The 21,978-nt window shown below is 48.1% G+C and overlaps 2 long non-coding RNA genes across 4 annotated transcripts in view; one reads left to right on the top strand and one right to left on the bottom strand.

Annotated features, from left to right (window-relative positions):
• Positions 1–21,978, bottom strand: part of LOC311439516 — an 88,063-nt gene that overhangs the window by 29,805 nt on the left and 36,280 nt on the right. The gene's annotated exons all lie outside the window — the stretch shown is intronic.
• On the top strand, positions 12,973–20,278 carry LOC311439520. 2 transcript variants are annotated; one of them, XR_014694784.1, is made up of 3 exons: positions 12,973–12,990; positions 14,724–15,302; positions 19,894–20,278. It is a non-coding gene; the product is annotated as an uncharacterized lncRNA (long non-coding RNA). The 2 variants fall into 2 exon arrangements; XR_014694785.1 differs by lacking the exon at positions 12,973–12,990 and having other exon boundaries at positions 14,062–15,302.

The following is a 21,978-nucleotide window of genomic DNA, read 5'->3' as shown; positions in this document are numbered from 1 at the left end:
ACGTGGGAGAACAGGCCAACCCCCACCTCGCTACAGCCTCCCTTGAGGTACCTAAAAAGAGCGATAAGGTCACCCCTGAGCCTCCTCTTCTCCAGGCTGAACAAGCCCAGCTCCCTCAGCCGCTCCTCGTAGGACTTGTTCTCCAGGCCCCTCACCAGCTTCGTCGCCCTTCTCTGCACCCGCTCAAGCACCTCGATGTCCTTCATGTAGCGAGGGGCCCAAAACTGAACACAGTACTCGAGGTGCGGCCTCACCAGAGCTGAGTACAGGGGGACGATCACCTCCCTAGCCCTGCTGGTCACGCTGTTCCTAACACAAGCCAGGATGCCGTTGGCCTTCTTGGCCACCTGAGCACACTGCTGGCTCATATTCAGCCGACTATCAACCATCACTCCCAGGTCCTTCTCTGCCTGGCAGCTTTCCAACCATTCCTCTCCCAGCCTGTAGCTCTGCTTGGGGTTATTGCGCCCCAGGTGCAGGACCCGGCACTTGGCCTTGTTGAACTTCATGCAGTTGACCTCAGCCCATCGGTGCAGCCTATCCAGATCCTCCTGCAGAGCTTTCCTACCCTCAAGCAGATCGACACACGCACCTAACTTGGTGTCATCTGCGAACTTACTGAGGGTGCACTCGATGCCCTCGTCCAGATCATCGATGAAGATATTAAAGAGGACCGGCCCCAGCACCGAGCCCTGGGGGACGCCACTAGTGACTGGCCTCCAACTGGACTTGGCTCCATTCACCACGACTCTTTGGGCCCGGCTATCCAGCCAGTTTCTAACCCAACCAAGCGTGCGCCAGTCCAAGCCAAGAGCAGCCAGTTTCTTGAGGAGAATGCTGTGGGAAACAGTGTCAAAAGCCTTGCTGAAGTCAAGGTAGACCACATCCACAGCCTTTCCCGCATCCACCCAGCGCGTCACTCTGTCATAGAAGGAGATCAGGTTCGTCAGGCATGACCTGCCTTTCATAAAGCCATGCTGACTGGGCCTGATCGCCTGCTTCCCCTTCAAGTGCTGCATGATGACTCTCAGGAGGATCTGCTCCATGAGCTTTCCTGGCACTGAGGTCAAACTGACAGGCCTGTAGTTTCCCGGGTCTGCCCTCCGGCCCTTCTTGTAGATGGGCGTCACGTTTGCTAGCCGCCAGTCGATTGGGACCTCCCCCGATAGCCAGGACTGTTGATAAATGATGGACAGTGGCTTGGCCAGCTCCTCTGCCAGTTCCCTCAGTACCCTTGGGTGGATCCCATCCGGCCCCATCGACTTGTGCACACCTAAGTGCTGTAGCAGGTCACCAACCAGTTCTTCATGGATAATGAGGGCCACATCCTGTTCCCCATCCCCTTCCACCAGCTCAGGGTACTGGGTATCCAGAGAACATCCGGTATTGCCGCTAAAGACTGAGGCAAAGAAGGCATTGAGCACCTCCGCCTTTTCCTCATCTCTTGTAACTAAGTTTCCCCCCGCATCCAGTAAAGGATGGAGATTCTCCTTAGTCCTCCTTTTTCTGTTGATGTATTTATAGAAACATTTTTTGTTATCTTTAACGGCAGTAGCCAGATTGAGCTCCAGATGAGCTTTGGCCTTCCTAATTTTGTCCCTGCACAGCCTCGCTACTTCTTTAAAGTCCTCCTTAGTGGCCTGCCCACTTTTCCAAAGCTTATAAACCCTCTTTTTCCTCCTAAGATCAAGCCACAATTCTCTGTTGAGCCAGGCCGGTCTTCTTCCCCGCCAGCTCGTCTTTGGGCACGTGGGGACAGACCGTTCCTGCGCCATGAAGACTTCCCTCTTGAAGAGCGCCCAGCCTTCCTGGACCCCTCTGCCCTTCAGAACCGCCTCCCAAGGGACTCCACCAACCAGTGTCCTGAGCAGTTCAAAGTCAGCCCTCCGAAAGTCCAATACAGCGGTTTTACTGGTCCCCTTCCTGGCCTCGCCAAGAATAGTGAACTCCACCATTGTGTGGTCACTCTGCCCGAGACAGCTCCCGACGATCACATCCTCCACCAGTCCTTCTCTGTTTGTGAAGAGAAGGTCTAGCGGGGCACCTCCCCTGCTAGGCTCACTAACCAGCTGCGTCAGGAAGCTATCTTCCACGCTCTCCAGAAACCTCCTAGACTGCTTTCTCAGGGCTGTGTTGTGCTTCCAGGATATGTCAGGGAAGTTGAAGTCCCCCACGAGTACAAGAGCTGATGATTTTGCAACCTCTGTCAGCTGCCTGTAGAATTCCTCATCCGTCTCCTCATCCTGGTTCGGCGGTCTATAGCAGACCCCGACCAGGACACTAGCCTTGTTGTCCCTGCCGATCCTAACCCAAAGGGACTCGACCTTGTCATTCCCAACCTCGAGTTCTACAACCTCGAAAGACTCTCTAATATAGAGAGCCACACCACCACCCCTTCTATGCTGCCTGTCCCTTCTATAGAGCTTATAGCCAGGCATTGCAGCACTCCAGTCATGAGACTGGTCCCACCACGTCTCCGTGATGGCAACCAAGTCGTAGCCTGCCTGCCGCACGATGGCTTCCAGCTCCTCCTGTTTGTTACCCATGCTGCATGCATTGGTGTAGATGCACTTCAGCTGGGCCATTGCCTTATCCTCCGGCCTTGCCATTGTTCCCCCTGGCACAGCCCCAGCAATCCTAGCCTCAGCCCCATCCCCCTTCCTACCTAGTTTAAAGCCCTCTCAATGAGCCCTGCCAGCTCCTGGCCCAGGATCCTTTTTCCCCTAAAAGATAGGGACCCGTCTGCGGCCATCAGGCCAGGTACTGAGTAAAGTGCCCCATGATCAAAAAACCCAAGATTTCTGCGTTGGCACCAGCCCCGGAGCCACGTGTTTAACAGGTGGGCTTTCCGTGTCCTCTCTGAACCCCTCCCTGCCACCATAGGGATGGACGAAAACACCACCTGCACTCCCGCTCCATCCACTAACCGACCCATTCCCCTAAAGTCCCTTTTGATAGCCTTGAGGCTTCTCTCTTCGATGTTATCACTGCCCGCCTGGACTATCAAAAGGGGGTAATAGTCAGAGGGGCGTACCAGGTTAGGAAGCTTCCTGGCAACGTCCCTGACCCTGGCCCCAGGGAGACAGCAGACTTCCCTACGGGTAGGGTCAGGCCGACAAATAGGGCCCTCTGTTCCCCTAAGAATCGAGTCACCAACAACAATAACCCTCCTGTCTTTCTTGGTGGAGGCAGTCCTGAGGCGCGGAGTCGACCTCCTCGCCCCAGGCATCCTCCTGGGAACATTTGCTACCTCTTCCTCACACACCGGCCTCTCAATCTCTAGGGCCTCAAACCTGTTGCGTAAGGGCACCTGGGAAGGTGGGGCCGGAAGGGAAGAGCATCGCCTGCGATGTCGAGCAGGGACCTGTTTCCATTCCTCCTCAGCTCCCAGATCCCCTCCCTCTGCCCGACGGGGACAGGGCAGGGGGTCCGCCCCCATTTGGGGAGTCTCACCTCGGCACCTCCCCTTGAGGCCCTGCAGGGAGTTACTCCAGAAGTCTATCTCCCGCTCACACTCCCTGATGGCCCTCAACCTCTCCACCTCCTCCTTGAGCTCCGCCACCATGCGGACCAGATCATCCACCTACTCTTAACCTTAAGCTTACCCTTAAGCTTAACCTAATACTTTCCCTTTCTTATCCGTCACCCTAACCCTAAAATTAACCCTAACCATTACCCTAACACGTGCCCTTACACTAAACCTAACCCTAAACCTTACTCTATCCCTTACCCTGACCCGTACCTTACCCTTACCCTTACCCTTACACTTACCCTAAACCTTACACTTACCATATAACATACCCTAACACACTACCATACACTTACCCTACCATACCCTAACACACCTAACATACACTTACCCTAGCAATTACTCGTACAATTACCCTTACCCTTAACCTTACCCTTACCCTTACCCTTGCCCTTACCCATACCATTACCCTTACCCTTAACATAACCCTAAATCATACACTTCTCCTAACACTTACCCTTACCGTAACCCTTACCCTTTCTGCTACACTTACCCTTAGCCTAAATCTAAACCTTACCCTTACCGTTACCCTAACCCTAACACTTACCCTTACCATTACCCGTACACTTACTCTTACCCTTACCCTATATCTTAACCCTATCCTTACCCTGACCCTTACATTAACCCTAAACCGTACCCTAAACCTTACACTTACTCTTAACCTTAACCTTACCCTTAACCTTAACCTACTACTTACCCTTACCTTTCCCTAACCCTAACCCTAAAATTAACCCTAACCATTACCCTAACAGTTACCCTAACCCTAACCCTTACTCTAACCCTTACACTGACCCGTAGCCCTACACTTACCCGTACCCTGACACTTACCCTAACCCTTACCCTGACCATAGCCCATACCCTAACACATACTTGTACCCTTAACCATACTGTTACCCTTACCCTTACTCTATCCATTACCCTTATGCTTACCATTAACATAAACCTTACTCTTAACCTTACCCTTACCATAAGCCATAGAAAAACACTTACATGTTCACTTACGCTTACACTTACCCTAGCAATTACTCGTACAATTACCCTTAACCTTAACCTTACCTTTACCCTTACCCTTGCCCTTACCCATACCATTACCCTTACCCTTAACGTAACCCTAAACCATACACTTCTCCTAACACTTACCCTTACCGTAACCCTTACCCTTTCTGCTACACTTACCCTTTGCCTAATTCTAAACCTTACCCTAACCCTCACCCTTACCTAAATCTAACCATTACCCTAATCCTCACCCTTACGCTTACCATTATACTTACTTTTACCCTTAACCTAAACCTTACCCCAACCCTTACCCTGACCCTTACATTAACCCTTACCCTTACCCTAAACCTTACACTTACTCTTAACCTTAACCTTATCCTTAACCTTTAGCTAGTACTTAACCTTACGTTTTTCTCACCCTAACCCTAAAATTAACCCTAAGAATAACCCTAACACTTAACTTTACCCTTACCATAAGCCATACAACAACACTTAAATGTACACTTACCCTAACAATTACTCGTACAATTACCCTTACCCTTACCGTAAGCCTAAACCTTAACCTTATCCTAACGCTTACCCTTACCGTAACCCTTACCCTATCTGCTACACTTACCTTTAGGCTAAATCTAAACCTCACAATTAACCTCTTCCTTTACCCTCAAACTTACCATTACTCATACCCTTACTCTTACCCTTCCCCTAACACTTATCCTTACACTTACTGTTACATTTAACATTACCCTTACCCTAACCCTTACCCTTAACCTTACCCTAACCCTAAACCTTACTCCAGCCCTTACCCTGCCCCTTAGGGGAAGTGTAAGCGTAAGTGTACATGTATGTGTTGTTGTATGGCTTATGGTAAGGGTAAGGTTTATGTTAATGGTAAGCGTAACGGATAAAGCTAAGGGTAACGGTAAAGGTAACGTTAAGGGTACAAATATGTGTTAGGGTATTCCTTATGGTAAGGGTAAGGGATAGGGTTAGTATAAGGGTAAGTGTAAGTTTAAGGGTACGGGTCACGCTAAGGGCTAGAGTTAGGGTTAGGGTAAGGGTAAGTGTTAGGGTAATGGTTAGGGTTAATTTTAGGGTTAGGGTGACGGATAAGAAAGGGAAAGTATTAGGGTAAGGTTAAGAGTAAGTGTAAGGTTTAGGATACGGTTTAGGGTTAATGTAAGGGTCAGGGTAATGGCTGGGGTAAGGTTTAGGGTAAGTCTAAGAGTAAGTATACGGGTAATGGTAAGGGTAAGTTTTAGAATAAGGGTAAAGGTAAGGTTTAGATTTAGGCTAAGGGCAACGGATAGAGTAAGGGTAAGTGTAAGGGTAACGGTAAGGTTAAGGGTACGAGTATGTGTTAGGGTATGTTATATGGTAAGTGTAAGGTTTGGGGTAAGTGTAAGGTTTGGGGTAAGTGTAAGTATAAGGGTAAGTGTAAGGGTAAGGGTAAGAGTAATGGTAAGGGTTACAATAAGGGTAAGGGTATGGGTAGAAGTATGTGTTAGAGTATGGATTATGGTAAGGGTAAGCGTTAGAGTAAGGGTTAGGGTAAGGGTAAGTGTTGGGGTAATGGTTAGGGTTAATTTTAGGGTTAGGGTGAGGGAAAAGTAAGGGTAAGTATCAGGCTAATGTTATGGGTAAGGTTAAGGGTAAGGGTAAGGGTAAGGGCAAGGGTAATTGTACGAGTAATTGCTAGGGTATGTGTAAGCCTAAGTGTACATGTAAGTGTTGTTGTATGCCTTATGGTAAGGGTAAGGTTATGGGTAAGGTTTATGTTAAGTGTAAGTGTAAGGGTAACGGATACAGTAAGGTTAAGTGTAACGGAAAAGGTTATGGGTAGAAGTATGTTGTAGGGTATGGGTTATGGTAAGGGTAAGGGTTAGGGTACGTGTACAACTCAGGGTAAGGTTTAGAGTTAGGATGAGGGTTAGGGTTAGGGTAAGGGTAAGTGTTAGGGTAATGGTTAGCGTTAATTTTAGGGTTAGGGTGACGGAGAAGAAAGGGAAAGTATTAGGTTAAGGTTCAGAGTAAGTGTAAGGTTTAGGGTAAGGGTAAGGGTTAATGTAAGGGTCAGCGTAAGGGTTGGGGTAAGATTTAGGGTTAGGTTAAGGTTAAGTGTTAGTTTAAGGATAAGTTGTATGGACAAGGATAAGTGTAAGGGATAGGGTAAGGGTAAGTGTTAGGGTAAGGGTAAGGTTAATGTTAACGGTAAGTGTAAGGGTAAGGGTTAGGGTAAGGGTAAGAGTAAGGGTATGTGTAAGGGTACGGGTCGTTGTAAGGGTTTGAGTAAGGGTTAGGGTTAGGGTAACTGCTAGGGTAATGGTTAGGGTTAATTTTAGGCTTAGGGTGAGGGAAACGTAAGGGTAAGTATTAGGTTACAGCTAAGGTTAAGGTTAAGAGCAAGTCTGAGGTTTAGGGTAAGGGTAAGGGTTAATGTAAGGGTCAGGGTAAGGGCTGGAGTAAGGTTTAGGGTTAGGTTAAGGTTAAGTGTTAGTTTAAGGATAAGTTGTATGGATAAGGATAAGTGTAAGGGATAGGGTAAGGGTAAGTGTTAGGGTAAGGGTAAGGTTAATGGTAACGGGAAGTGTAAGGGTAAGGGTTAGGGTAAGGGTAAGAGTAAGGGTATGGGTAATGGTAAGGGTGAGGTTTAGGCTAAGGGTAAGTGTAAGGTTTAGATTTAGGCTAAGGGTAGGTGTAGCAGAAAGGGTAAGGGTTACAATAAGTGTAAGTGTTAGGATAAGGGTAAGGTTGAGGGTTAGGTTAAGGGTAAGAGTAATGGTTTGGTAAGTGTAAGGGTAAGGGTAAGGGTACGGGTAAGGGTAAGGGTTAGGGTTAGGGTTAGGGTTAGGGTAATTGTTAGGGTAATGATTAGGGTTAATTTTAGGCTTAGGGTGAGGGAAATGTAAGGGTTACTATTATGTTAAGGGTAAGGTTAAGGATAGGAGTAAGTTTAAGTTTTAGGGTAAGTGTTTGGGTTAATGTAAGCGTCAGGGTAAGGGTTCAGGTAAGGTTTAGGGTTAGGGTTAGGTTAAGGGTAAGGTTTAGGGTAAGGGTAAAGGTATGGATAAGGATAAGTGGAAGTGATAGGGTAAGGGTAAGTGTTAGGGTAAGTGTTAGGGTAAGGGTAATGTTAAAGGTAACAGTAAGTGTAAGGATAAGGGTTAGGATAAGGGTAAGAGAAAGGGCATGGGTAATGGTAAGATTGAGGGTAAGGGTAAGGGTAAGTGTAAGTGTAAGGTTTAGATTTAGGCTAAGTGCAAGTGTAGCAAAAAGGGTAAGGGTTAGGATAAGGGTAAGGTTTAGGGTTAGATTAAGGGTAACCGTAATGTTATGGGTAAGGGTAAGGGTAAGGCTAAGGGTAAGGGTAAGGGTAAGTGTAATTTTAGGAGTAATTGCAAGGGTAAATGTAAGCTTAAGTGTACTTGTAAGTGTTGCTGTATGGCTTATGGTAAGGGTAAGGTTAAGGGTAAGGTTTATGTTAAGGGTAAGCATAAGGGTAACGGGTAGAGTAAGGGTAAGTGTAACGGTAAGTTTAAGGGTAGAAGTATGATTTAGGTTATGGGCTATGGTAAGGGTAAGTGTTAGGGTAAGTGTAATGATAAGGTAAGTGTACAAGTCAGGTTAATGTTTAGAGTTAGGATTAGGGTTAGGGTAAGGGTAAGTGTTAGGGTAATGGATTGGCTTAATTTCAGGGTTAGGGTGACGGATAAGAAAGGGTAAGTATTAGGTTAAGGGTAAGGGTAAGGTTAAGGTTAAGAGTAAGTGTAAGGTTTAGGGAAGGGTTAGGGTTAATGTAAGGATCAGGGTAAGGGTTTAGGTAAGGGTAAGGGTTAGGTTCAGGATAAGTGTTAGGGTAAGGGTAAGTTAATGGTAACCTTAAGTGTAAAGCTAAGGGTTAGGGTAAGGTTAAGAATAAGGGTATGGATAATGGTAAGGGTGAGGGTTACGGTAAGGGTACGTGTAAGGTTTAGATTTAGGCTAAGGGAAAGTGTAGCAGAAAGGGTAAGGGTTACGGTAAGGGTAAGTGTTAGGATAAGAGTAAGGTTAAGGGTTAGGTTAAGGGTAAGGGTAATGGTTTGGTAAGGGGAAGTGTAAGGGTAAGGGTAATTGTACGAATAATTGCTAGGGTAAGTGTAAGCGTAAGTGAACATGTAAGTGTTTTTCTATGGCTTATGTTAAGGGTAAGGTTAAGAGTAAGGTTTATGTTAATGGTAAGCGTAAGGGTAACTGATAGAGTAAAGGTAAGAGTAACAGTAAGGTTAAGGGTAGAAGTATGTGTTAGGGTATGAGCTATGGGAAGGGTAAGGGTAAGGGTATGTGTAAGGGTAATGGTTAGGGTTAATTTTAGTGTTAGGTTTAGGGAAAGGTAAGGGTAAGCATTAGGTTATAGCTAAGGTTAAGGTTAAGAATAAGTGTAAGGTTTAGGGTAAGGGTTAGGGTTAATGTAAGGGTGTAAGGGCTGGGTAAGGTTTAGGTTAAAGGTAAAAGTAAGTATAATGGTAAGGGTAAGGGTGAGGGTTAGGGTTATGGTTAGATTTAGGTAAGGTGAGGGTTAGGGTAAGGTTTAGAATTAGGCAAAGGATAAGTGTAGCAGAAAGGGTAAGGTTTAGTATAAGGGTAAATGTTAGGATAAGGGTAAGTTTTAGGGGTAGGTTAATGGTAAGGTTAAGGGTAATTGTACGAGTAATTGCTAGGGTAAGTGTAAGCGTAAGTGAACATGTAAGTGTTTTTCTATGGCTTATGGTAAGGGTAAGGTTAAGAGTAAGGTTTATGTTAATGGTAAGCATAAGGGTAACGGATAGAGTAAGGGTAAGGGTAACAGTATGGTTAAGGGTACAAGTATGTGTTAGGGTATGGGCTATGGTCAGGGTAAGGGTTAGGGTAAGTGTCAGGGTACGGGTAAGTGTAGGGCTACGGGTCAGTGTAAGGGTTAGAGTAAGGGTTAGGGTTATTGTAATTGTTAGGGTAATGATTAGGGTTAATTTTAGGCTTAGGGTGAGGGAAATGTAAGGGTTACTATTATGTTAAGGGTAAGGTTAAGGATAGGAGTAAGTTTAAGTTTTAGGGTAAGTGTTTGGGTTAATGTAAGCGTCAGGATAAGGGTTCAGGTAAGGTTTAGGGTTAGGGTTAGGTTAAGGGTAAGGTTGAGGGTAAGGGTAAAGGTATGGATAAGGATAAGTGGAAGTGATAGGGTAAGGGTAAGTGTTAGGCTAAGGGTAATGTTAAAGGTAACAGTAAGTGTAAGGATAAGGGTTAGGATAAGGGTAAGAGAAAGGGCATGGGTAATGGTAAGATTGAGGGTAAGGGTAAGTGTAAGTGTAAGGTTTAGATTTAGGCTAAGAGCAAGTGTAGCAAAAAGGGTAAGGGTTAGGATAAGGGTAAGGTTTAGGGTTAGATTAAGGGTAACCGTAATGTTATGGGTAAGGCTAAGGGTAAGGGTAAGGGTCAGGGTAATGGTAAGGGTAATTTTAGGAGTAATTGCAAGGGTAAATGTAAGCTTAAGTGTACTTGTAAGTGTTGCTGTATGGCTTATGGTAAGGGTAAGGTTAAGGGTAAGGTTTATGTTAAGGGTAAGCATAAGGGTAACGGGTAGAGTAAGGGTAAGTGTAACGGTAAGTTTAAGGGTAGAAGTATGAGTTAGGTTATGGGCTATGGTAAGGGTAAGTGTTAGGGTAAGTGTAATGATAAGGTAAATGTACAAGTCAGGTTAAGGTTTAGAGTTAGGATTAGGGTTAGGGTAAGGGTAAGTGTTAGGGTAATGGATTGGCTTAATTTTAGGGTTAGGGTGACGGATAAGAAAGGGTAAGTATTAGGTTAAGGTTAAGGGTAAGTGTAAGGTTTAGGGTAAGGGTTAGGGTTAATGTAAGGGTCAGGGTAAGGGCTGGGGTAAGGTTTAGGGTAAGGATAAGAGTAAGGGTATGGTTAATGGTAAGGGTGAGGGTTAGGGTAAGGATAAGGGTAAGTGTAAGGTTTAGGGTAAGGGGAATGGTATGGTTAAGGGTAAGGGTAAGGGTAAGGGTAGGAGTAATTGAACGAGTAATTCCTACGGTAAGTGTAAGCGTAAGTGTACATTTAAGTGTTGTTGTATGGCTTATGGTAAGGGTAAGGCTAAGTGTTAGTGTTATTGTTAGGGTTAATTTTAGGGTTAGGGTGAGAAAAACGTAAGGTTAAGTACTAGCTAAAGGTTAAGGATAAGGTTAAGGTTAAGAGTAAGTGTAAGGTTTAGGGTAAGCGTTAGGGTTAATGTAAGGTTCAGGGCAATGGTTGGGGTAAGGTTTAGGGTTAGGGTTAGGTTAAGGGTAAGGGTTGGGGTAAGGGTAAGGGTATGGATAAGGATAAGAGTAAGGGATAGGTTAAGGGTAGGTGTTAGCATAAGGGTAAGGTTAATGGGAAGGTTTTTGTTAAGGGTAAGCATAAGCGTAACGGATAGAGTAAGGGTAAGGGCAAGGGTAACGGTACGGTTAAGGGTACAAATATGTGTTAGGGTATGGGTTATCGCATGCATTACATTTAGGGTAAGTATAAGGGTAAGGGTAAGGGTAAGGGTAAGGGTAAGGGTAAGGGTAAGGGTAAGGGTAAGGGTAAGGGTAAGGGTAAGGGTAAGGGTAAGGGTAAGGGTAAGGGTAAGGGTAAGGGTAAGTGTACGGGTCAGGATAAGGGTTAGAGTAAGAATTAGGGTTAGGTTTAGGGTAAGGGTAAGTGTTAGGGTAATGGTTAGGGTTAATTTTAGGGTTAGGGTGAGGGAAACATAAGAGTAAGTATTAGGTTAAGGGTAAGGGTATGGTTAAGTGTAAGGTTTAGGGAAGGGTTAGGGTTAATGTAAGGATCAGGGTAAGGGTTTAGGTAAGGTTTAGGGTAAGGGTTAGGTTCAGGATAAGTGTTAGGGTAAGGGTAAGGTTAATGGTAACCTTAAGTGTAAAGCTAAGGGTTAGGGTAAGGGTAAGAATAAGGGTATGGGTAATGGTATTGGTGAGGGTTACGGGTAGAAGTATGTGTTAGTGTATGGATTATGGTAAGGGTAAGGGTTAGAGTAAGGGTTAGGGTAAGGGTAAGTGTTGGGGTAATGGTTAGGGTTAATTTTAGGGTTAGGGTGAGGGAAAAGTAAGGGTAAGTATCAGGCTAATGTTATGGGTAAGGTTAAGGTTAAGGGTAAGGGTAAGGTTAAGGGCTAGGGTAATGGTACGAGTAATTGCTAGGGTAAGTGTAAGCGTAAGTGAACATGTAAGTGTTTTTCTATGGCTTATGTTAAGGGTAAGGTTAAGAGTAAGGTTTATGTTAATGGTAAGCATAAGGGTAACTGATAGAGTAAAGGTAAGGGTAACAGTAAGGTTAAGGGTAGAAGTATGTGTTAGGGTATGAGCTATGGGAAGGGTAAGGGTTAGGGTAAGAGTAAGGGTAAGGGTATGTGTAAGTGTACGGGTCATTGTTAGGGTAAGGGTAAGTGTTAGGGTAATGGTTAGGGTTAATTTTAGGGTTAGGGTGAGGGAAACGTACGGGTAAGTATTAGGTTATAGCTAAGGTTAAGGTTAAGAAAAAGTGTAAGGTTTAGGGAAGGGTTATGGTTAATGTAAGGATAAGGGTAAAGGTTGGGGTAAGGTTTAGGTTAAGGGTAAAAGTAAGTATAATGGTAAGGGTAAGGGTGAAGTCACTAAGGATATGAGATAAGGCCAGAGAGCGACAAGGAGCGGCACGTGCAGGGATGGTTTTGAAGCGCTGCGGTGGCTTACTCTTCTGTTCATCAGGTGCCACAGGCAAGGTGGGTTGTAACATCAGTCGTTATATTTGCATGAAAGCAGTTCACTTGAATGCCACAGTGCATCTGAGTAGGGTGTTCTAGCAGAAAAAGCTTGTCTGGCACAGCGGTGCCTGATGCCAGTGTGTTTCCTCAGGTGAAGTGGTGCCTGAAGCCCCATCCTATCTAGCCTGCACACGGTTATCTGAGAATGAAAGCTGCTTTCCAGTAATTCAGAAAGCCAAGTTACGTCTCAGCCTTGAGCATCTCGGGCTTTTGGGCCTGTCTGTAACATTTGGCACCAGCACTAATACTTTTCTTGGCATATGTTTAGCGTTTGAGGCCTGTGTCTGGGATTTGGGCCCTGTCTCAAACCACTGGGGCTTTGTCCTGGGTTTTGGAGCTTGCCTCTAGAGTTCAGGGCCTGTGATTAGGCTTTTGGGGTCTGTGTCTTGGGGCCGGTATCTGGGGACAAGAGGGGAGCTGCTTGTAGACCCTTGGGGCCAGCATTGAGGGGGTTGGGAGCTGACTGTACACCTTTGGGGCCTGCTTCTGGGTGCGGGGGGGGTTGAGACCTGCATCTGGGGAAGGGGTGGGAGCTCTTTGTATTCCTTTGGAGCCTGTGTCGGGGGGGGGGGGGGGGGGAGGGGTGTTGGGGGGTGGGTGGGAAAGGGAAGGGGAGGGTTGGTTGGGAGCTGCTTGTACACTGTTGGAGCCTGGGTTGAGGGAGGAGGTTTGGAGCTGCTTCTACACCTTTGGGGCTGTCATCGGGGGTAGGGGGTTGGGTGCTGGTTGTAGGGGCCTGTGTTTGGGGGCGGGGCTTGGGGCCTGCGTTTGGGAGGGGGTGGGAGCTGCTTGTACACCTTTGGGGCCTGCATCTGTGGGGGGTCAGGGGCTGTGTCTAGGGGGCTGGGAACTGCTTGTACAATGTAGGAATCTGTTTCTGCAGGGTGGCTGGGAGCTGTTTGTACAACTTTGGGGCCAGCATCTGGGGGTGGCTGGGAGCTGCCTGTACACTGTAGGGGCCTGTGTTTGGGGGGGCTTGGGGGCCTCCCTCAGGGCGGGGGGGAGGGTTGGGAGCTGCTTGTATAGGGTCGGGGGCCTGCCTTGCAGGGGTTGGGAGCTGCTTGTAGAATTTGGGGCCCTGTGTCTGGGGGGGGTGGGTTGGGGGCTGTGTCTCAGGGGTGTTGGGAACTGGTTGTACACCTTTGGGTCCTGTCTCTGGGGGGGAGCTACTTGTACACTTTTGGGGTCTGTATTTGAGGGGGGTTGGGAGCTGCTTGTGCACTTTTGGACCTATGTTTAGGGGGGTTGGGAGCTGCTCATGCATTCTAGGTGCCTCCCTTTTGAGAGGGGTTGGGGCCTGCATCTGTGGGTGGTTGGGAGCTGCTTGTACACTATAGGGGCCTGGGTCTTGAAGGGGGGTCTGGGCTGTTTATACACCTTTGTGGCCTGTGTTTGGGGGGGGGGGGGTGCCTGTGCCTGGGGGAGTTGGGAGGTGCTTGTTCACTCTAGGAGCCTTCATTTGGGGGTCTTTGGGGCCTCCCTTTGAGGGGGAGGGAGTTGGGAGTTGGTTGTACACCTCTGCATCCCATGTTTTGGGGGGGGTGGGGGGGGCTGGGACCGTTCTCTGAAGAGGCGGGTTGTGAGCTGCTTGTACACCTGTGTCGGGGGGGAGGGTGGGGGGGGTGAGGGGGGGCGGGGGGCGGGCCTGGGTCTTGGGCCAGTGTCTGTGTGGAGTCCAGTTCTTGGGAGGGGGTGGTGGGGTAGGAGCTGCTTGTGGGCAGTTGGGGTCTGCATCTGGGTGTGGTTGGTGCCTGCTTCTGCTGGCAGTTTGGGGCCTGCTTATAGACTTCTGCAGCCTGGGTTTGGAGGCTTTTCTGTAACGTTTGGGGTCTGCATTTTTGCTTTGGGATGCATCTTGAGCTTTTGAGGCCTAGCTGTATCATTTGGGGCCTGCATCTGGGGCTTTTCTGTAGCGTTTTGGTTGCGTATTTGTGATTTGGGGCCTGTATCCAGGGTTTTGCCTTTTTTGTAGTTTCCATCTTTGTGTGTGTGTGTTTCGTTGTTGGTTGTCTGGGGTTAGGGGCAGTTTGGGGTTTGGATTAAGGTCAGTGTCATTAGCGTTAGGGGGTTGATAATAAGGGTTAGGGTTGTGGTTAGAGTTGTTAGGTTTAAGGGGAATAAGGCTTTCAGGGTAAGGGGATCAAGGTTGTGGGAATAAAAATGTTGTTTTTGCGCAGTTACATCCTGTAGAGGGAAGGAAGGTGGTATTGAGATACGCTTGCAGCGATAAGACAGCTTAACAGTGTGAAATGAGTTCATCTGATTCGTGTCAATATGGAACAATGCTAGGGCCGCATGATATGATGAAATGTGACCTTCTGTCTTACGTACCCTTGTATAACCACACGTCTGAGAAAACCACAGTGGTTAATATATATATAGTTCTTGTATCTTGCAAAGGAATGGTCCAGCAATTCGGGTCAATAGGGGATAAGAGAACAAAGGGGTTTCAGAATAACTGCTAACTATTACAACTGTTGCATGGGACACTATGCAAGTGTCTGCCATCCAGCCAAGATGGACAAAGGAGAAGGACAAGAGAAAAGCCTGGGAGGAAGACTACGAGCCTTCAGTACGAGCGGCCCCCAGAGGGACCACCGGAGACTGATAACGCATGCACCAGTGGGAGGGTTTGGATTCTGGGAACTAATTAGAATAACCCTGCCTTTTGTAGAAGTAGTAATGAATATGTATTAGCCTAGCAGCATAAAAACCAGCCGCCGATGTATCTTGTGTGCGTCTTGGTGGAGCAGAGACTCCTGGTGCACCCAGCGCTGCTTGCTTACCTCTATTCATTTAATAAATTGTAAATTTCAATTGCAATCCGATTTGGGACCCAGTCATTTATTACAACTGGGGGCTCGTCCGGGAGGGCTTTGGTTCCTGATTTCTGGTTTGATCGCGGAGAGGCACCCCCACCATTTGGTGGCTGCTGTTTGAGTCAGGTCGGAACTAATGGCATCTTGAACCTGAATAAAGGTAAGCAAAGTTTCTGATTATTTTTTTCAGCTCCCTTACCAGCCGCAGAACTATATTTTGCCCATAATTCTGTGTGTGAAGATCCGAACGAAGATGACGGAGTCGTAAGCATTTAAAGCGTATATCGTTTGGTTGGGTGGGGTTCGGTTGCCTGTGTGTGTAAGAGTGTGACTGAGATGGAACTTAGTTCCGAAGCGATTGTGGAGGTCTTCTAACCGCGGTTCCAATCTCCCGCGAGGGACTTGGCCGGTGAAGGACCGAAGCGATTCCTATAGGATTTGTGGGTGTGTGATAGGTCCTCGACCCCCTGCAAGACACTCTTACTAAGGTAACCAAGGGCTGTGGGAATTGCCATAGTAAAATTCCTAGATGGGTCAGACAAAATCGAAGACCAGGGACCAGAAGAAAGGGAGCAAATTACCAGACATACCACCCGAAAGTCCATTAGGAATAACGATTAGAAATTGGAATGATAGGGACCCCAGAAAAGGAAAAAGTAAATTAAAAATGGTCCAGTATTGTGTGACAGAATGGCCAAAGGAGCCTTTAAGACTACATGTCTTTCGGCCTGTTTTTGGATCCTTCAAAGACTGGATTTGCCAGGCCTTAAATATTCATGTTAATTCAAAGGAACCTTTTAGCCAGGAAGAAAGTGATTATGCAGGATTATGGATCAGGAGGACTTCACGTCCTTTTCCAGCTTCAATATTTACACTAAAAGCAGGTAAGAAATTTGAAGAACAAGAAGAACATGAAAAAGAAAAAGAAGATAAACGTGAGCCGTTGGATAAGCTACCACCTCCATATCCTAACAATCCACCCCCGGCGGCTCCCCCTCCAGTGGCTGTGGTATCTCCACCAGTACCACCGTTGCCCCAGCTTCCACCACCAACAGCACCAGAATTAGACTGACCTCCGGCTGCATGCACAAGAAGTAGGACTGCCATATCTGAGAGAGCTTCTGTATATCCCTTAAGGGAGGTAACTGGTGTATAACTGGTGCGCGTCTTGGTGGAGCAGAGACTCCCAGCATACCCAGCACTGTTTGCTTACCTCTATTCATTCAGTGAATTGTGAACTTTGATTGTAATCCTATTTGGGACTTTTATTTATTATAACAGACAACCTTGTAAAACGCAGACAACCAGAATCCTTACAGCAATTAGGTGGAAATCACGGCGTAAGAAACATTACCACCTCAAAGAGTAAAAACCTCAAAAGAAATGTGACTTGTAACAGGCCAGCAGCTGTGTATTTTCTGTGAAGCACCAGCTAGATTATGAACCTTGAATAGCACAGTTAATGGGGAAACAGGGGAGGGTCCCGGTCCTCGGCAGAAAAAAAAAGTGTATAAACTGTGTATGGAATTGGTAGGCACCCTCCTGCTTGTGGGACACCTGCCATTGTAATCTCGAATAATAATGCTACTGTACTGAGATCCTCGACTCAGCCTATGCTATTTGCTACAGATTGATTCAGGGTTTTAAGGTTTCAGGGATTGGGCACTAGGGTTGGGTTTCAGGGTAAGGGGTTTCAGGGTTTATGTTTAGGATTTTAAGGTTTTTAGGGTTGGAGTTTTAACGGTTAGGATTTTAAGGATTTGGGGGTTAGGGTTTTAAGGGTTTCAGGGTTAGCATGTTAGGGTATTAGAGTTTTTTGGGTTGTAGTGTTGATACGTTTTTTAGGGTTAGAGTCTTAGGGTTTTATTTTTGGTCAGTTATTTACGGTTAGGGTTTTAAGATCTTTTTTTTTTTTTATTTTTTTTTTTTTTTTTTTCAGGTTAGGTTCTCCAGGGCCAGGGTTTTGAGTATCCTAATTTTGGGGGTTTGGATTTTGAGCATCTTAATTGTTGGGGTTAGGCTTTTGTGTGCCCTAATTTTTTGGGATAGGCTTTTAAGCATCCTAAGTAGTTGGGTTAGGGTTTTGAGCATCTTAATGTTTTTGGATTTGGGTATTGAGCATCCTAAGTTTTTGGGAAAGGGTTTTGAGCATCTTAATGTTTTTGGGTTTGGGTTTTGAGCGTCCTAATGTTTTTGGGTTAGGGCTTTGAGCGTCCTGATGTTTTTGGGTCAGGGGTTGGAGCGTCCTAAGCTTTCGGGATAGGGTTTGGAGCGTCCAAAGTTTTCTGGATAGGGTTTGGAGCATCTTAATATTTCCAGGATAGGGTTTGGAGCGTCCTAAATTTTCAGGATAGGGTTTGGAGCATCTTAATGTTTTGGGTTTGCGTTTTGAGTATCCAAAGTTATTGGGTTTGGGTTTTGAGCGTCCTAAGTTTTTGGGCTAGGGCTTTGAGCATCCTAACTGATATAGTATAAACTCATTTTAGGATAGAATAAAGCTTGTGGTTTGATATTGTATAAACTTACTTTAGGATAAAATAAAACCTGTGATTAAAAGTTAGCAAGGACAAAGTAAACAACATTTTGTTATCCGTAGACCTTCTGTTACGTTTAAGCATTTTTGTTATTTGAAAACACCCCATTATCCGTTAACACTCAGTCAGGCTGAGACTTGAGATAACTTGAGTCAACTGTCTGTTCTGTCCTGTTAACTGAGACATCCTGTTATCCGCCGACCCCCAGTTAAACCGAAAGACAACTCAGCATTTTTACAGCCTGGAAAACAACCGATTAAGAAAGTGCATTACGAGGAAGACCTACGGCCTTCCTCCCAAAGACCACTACCCACATCCTGGAGACCCTGGCCCACAATTCTTGGAAGGCTTTGCGCAAGCGCAAGGACTGATAAGCTAATTAGCATACGAAGCGAGGGTAGGCGGGGTTAGGTAATGAATATGTATAGGTGCTAATCGAATATTCATTGTTTCCCTGTATAAATACGAGATAGTTTGTCACTTCGAACATGCACGATAGGCGGAAGGATCCCCCGTGCATCCAGCGCTGCAATAAAGAATATACCACTTAAGGAAATTCGGCTTTGATCTTTAAATCATAACGTTTTGGGTTGGGTTTGGGTTTTGAGCATCCTAAGATTTTGGGTTAGGGGTTTTAGGCATAGGTCTTCAGGGGTTTAGTGTGGTAAATAGTTTGGGTTAGGCCTGTAGGGGTTTCGAGGTTTTTTTGATGTTAGGGCTTGAGGCTTTTTTTGTAAGGGCAGTGAGGGTTGCAGTGAGTGCTTGTAAATGTAGTTCTCGATCACTCGGCCTGTGATTGGCCATGCCGGCTGTTCGGGGAATGCTGGTAGGTGTAGTTTTCCGGCACTGGGAGGCCATGTTGGGTGCCCAGAGCATGCCGGGAGATGTAGTTCTCGGGACTCCAGACTTCCGGGAGGCCATGTTGAATGCCCAGAGCATACCGGGAGATGTAGTTCTCGGGAACTAGGGTTAGGGGCTAGGGCTGGGGCTAGAGTTAGGGTTTCGGGTGAGGGTTGGGGTTGGGGGTTATTGTTAGGGTTAGAGGGTTAGGGTTAGGCTTAGAGGGTTAGGGTTAGGGATAGGTTTAGAGGGTTAGGGGTTAGGGGTTAGGGGTTAGGGGTTAGGGGTTGGGGTTGTGGTTAGGGTTAGGGTAAGGGTTAGGGTGAGAGTATTAGGGTTAGGGTTTGGGTTCAGATTAGAGTAAGGGTAAGGGTTAGGGCAAGGGTAAGGCTAAGGGTAAGGGTTAGGGTAAGGCTTAGGGTGAGGATAAGGTTTAGGTTTAGGGAAAGGGTTAGGTTTAGGGTAAGGGTTGGGGTAAGGAGTAGGGTAAGGGTAAGGGTAAGGGTAAGGGTAAGGGTAAGGGTAAGGGTAAGGGTAAGGGTAAGGGTAAGGGTAAGGGTAAGGGTAAGGGTAAGGGTAAGGGTAAGGGTAAGGGTTAGGTTTAGGGTAAGGGTAAGCTAATGGTTAGGATAAGGGTGAGGGTTAGGGTAAAGGTTTTCATTTGTTAAAGCTGAAACACAGTATGCAATCTGGGACGTCACAGCCAGAGCTGCCTATGGCAAGGTGAGAGAGGAAAAGATGGAGCAGATGTTCTACTCCTAGTTTTTTCTTTATACGTAAATAAAAGTTTGAGCTAATTCCAGTTGGAAGAGTTCCAATTACTTGCTTGGTCATAATGTCTTTTAATATTCAAAGCTGCAGCAAGAGCATGGGGATTTTTGCTTCTAGAAACACCCTAGTTCTCTTGTCTGCACTATGCACGCTGTTGAGGTAAAACGGATTAAAAAATAAACAGAAAAATCACACACAAGCAAAAAGAAAAAAACCACCACAGCTGCTGCTGCTCTCTTCCTACTTCCTTGTGCTTTGCCCCTACCCTTTCCCAGGTGATTGGGTTTGGGTGCTAGGCGGGGCCAAATGGTATGTGAGTCCCAGGCATCCCCTCAGAGAGCTCATTCTGCTTGGGCTGCTCTTTGGGGTGTTTGTTTTTCCTTCGGTCAGTTGCAGGCTTCTACAGGTGGATCAGAGTTTATGGACTGATGCGTTTCCAAGTAGTGAGGGGTATGCTACGCACATCTTTTTGAGGTAACAGCTAGTAGGATCTGTTAGAATAAACTAATGTAGTACTTGTTGCCTTTATTGCATGCAGTTCTGTATCAGGTGAGTAACTGTTGTGAGTAACTGAAGTCAATGTTACTTTGTGTGTTTGCTGTGCAGTGCCTGTGCGGACTATTGCACGAGACACAGCTTTCTGACATCTGGCCCAGCAACTACTAAATAAGGGGAGGGGAGAAGCTGAAGAACGACCAAAGGACAAAGCCTGGGAGGAAGACTATGAGCCTTCAGTACGAGCGGCCCCCGGAGGGACCACCGGAGACTGATAACGCATGCACCAATGGGAGGGTTCGGATTCTGGGAAGTAATTAGAATAACCCTGCCTTTTGTAGAAGTAGTAATGAATATGTATTAGCCTAGCAGCATAAAAACTAGCCTCCTGATGTAACTGGTGTGCGTCTTGGTGGAGCAGAGACTCCTGGCGCACCCAGCGCTGTTTGCTTACCTGTATTCCTTTAATAAATCGTAAACATTAATTGTAAGCCTATTTGGGACTCGGTCATTTATTACAACTGGGACCTCCCGATGAGTGGAAGCTGTCGGGATAGCTCGGGATGCTGAGGTGTGGTGCTGCAAGGAGTTTGGTGGTCGGTGGCGCCCTGAGGCAGGCCGAATTGGGAGGGGGCGAGGCGGCGGGTGGTCGGTGGCTTCTGTGGAAAAGGCCCTTGTATGGGGGGCTGCGCATTCAGAGGAACCTTGACAGGCTGCAGATAGGGGCAGGCAGGAATCTTTTGAAGTTCAGGAGAGGGAAATGCCAAGCCCTACCCCTAGGGAGAAACACAAGGGAGTTCATAGGCACTGAGAAACTAGGGAGTTCACAAGCACTGGATATCTCCATACTAAATAAGCATTTCTTCATGGAAGGGGTGGTTTGATATTAGAACAGGCTGCCCGGGGAAGGGGTGAGAGACCCGATCCTTAAAAGTATTGAAGAGACATGTGGACATAGCCCGGGAGTCCGGCCTCCGGCAGGGCGGGAGCTGGCTCTTCCGAGCCCCTGTGCTCCGGTCTTGTGCGACGCGTTTGCAAGCAGCACCGGGTTCCGGGTCCGACATTGGACGGTTCGGGGACGGTGATTCCAGGGCCGTCGGATAGCGGGGGCCGGCTATCTCATGTCCCGGGGATCCGAATTCAGGGGGCGTGGGGGCCGGCCGTGCAGTGAAGCGGGGGGCTGGCGTCCGCCGGCTTCCCAGAGAGCGGGCTTTCGGTCCCGTGCGGTTCGGTGGCCGGCCGTCCCGAAACCCTGGGCACCGGTCTTGTGCTAGACTCAGCGGGCTCCGGGGCCGAACTCGGCTTCTCGGGGACGGCGGTCCCGCTGTCCAGGTGTCCCGCCTCGGGCGGCGCGGGGCCGGCTGTCCCTAGCAGCTGGGCTCCCAAGAGCTTCTGGGCTCCCAAGCATCGCCCAAGACCGGATCCCAGAGAATCGGGACGGCCGGCCACACCGCTGCGACTAGCACAAGCGTCTCCCGACAACGGAGCGCAGGGGCTTGCGAGGGTCAGATCCCGCGCCCCGGGATAGAGAAACGGGGAGCGCGGGTCGGCCGGCCGCAGCTTCGCACGGGACCGAACGCCCTGTCTCCGGGACGGCCAGACCCCGAGCCGGCAGACAGCAGCCTCCCGCTTCACGGCACAGTCGGCCCGCAACCCGCCCGAGTTCTGATCCCCGGGACACGGGACAGCGGGCCGCGCCGCCCGAGGCCGGACACCTGGACCCCGGGACCGCCGTCCCTGAGAAACCCAAAGTCGGACCCGGACCCCGGTGCGGCTAGCACACGCGTCGCCCCGGACCGCAGCCCAGGACCTCGGGACGGTCGCATCCCGCGCCTCCGGCAGACCCCGAGCCGGTGGACAGCAGCCTCCCGCTTCACGGCTTGGCAGGCACCCACGTCGCTCGACTTCGGACCCACGGGACACGGGACTGGCTGTTCCGCGCCGCCGGAGGCCGGACACACGGGCCTCGGGATCGCCGTCCCCGAACCGCCCGAAGTCACACACGGTCTCCGGTGCGTCCAGCACACGCATCGCAAAGACCGGAGCCCAGATGATAGGATCAGCCAGCCCCGCACCGCCCGAGGTCGGACCGGGAAGCCGGTGCGCTTGGCACATGCGTCGCCCAAGAACGGCGCCCAGGGGCGCGGGATGGCCGTGCCTCACGCAGCCCGAGTTCGGACCCCCGGAACACGGGAC

This window comes from Aythya ferina, assembly GCF_964211825.1.
Source record: "Aythya ferina genome assembly, chromosome: 7".
In the NCBI taxonomy this organism is placed as follows: domain Eukaryota; kingdom Metazoa; phylum Chordata; class Aves; order Anseriformes; family Anatidae; genus Aythya; species Aythya ferina.
The sequence above is the reverse complement of the archived record's forward strand: the minus strand, read 5'-3'. Positions and strand labels throughout refer to the sequence as shown.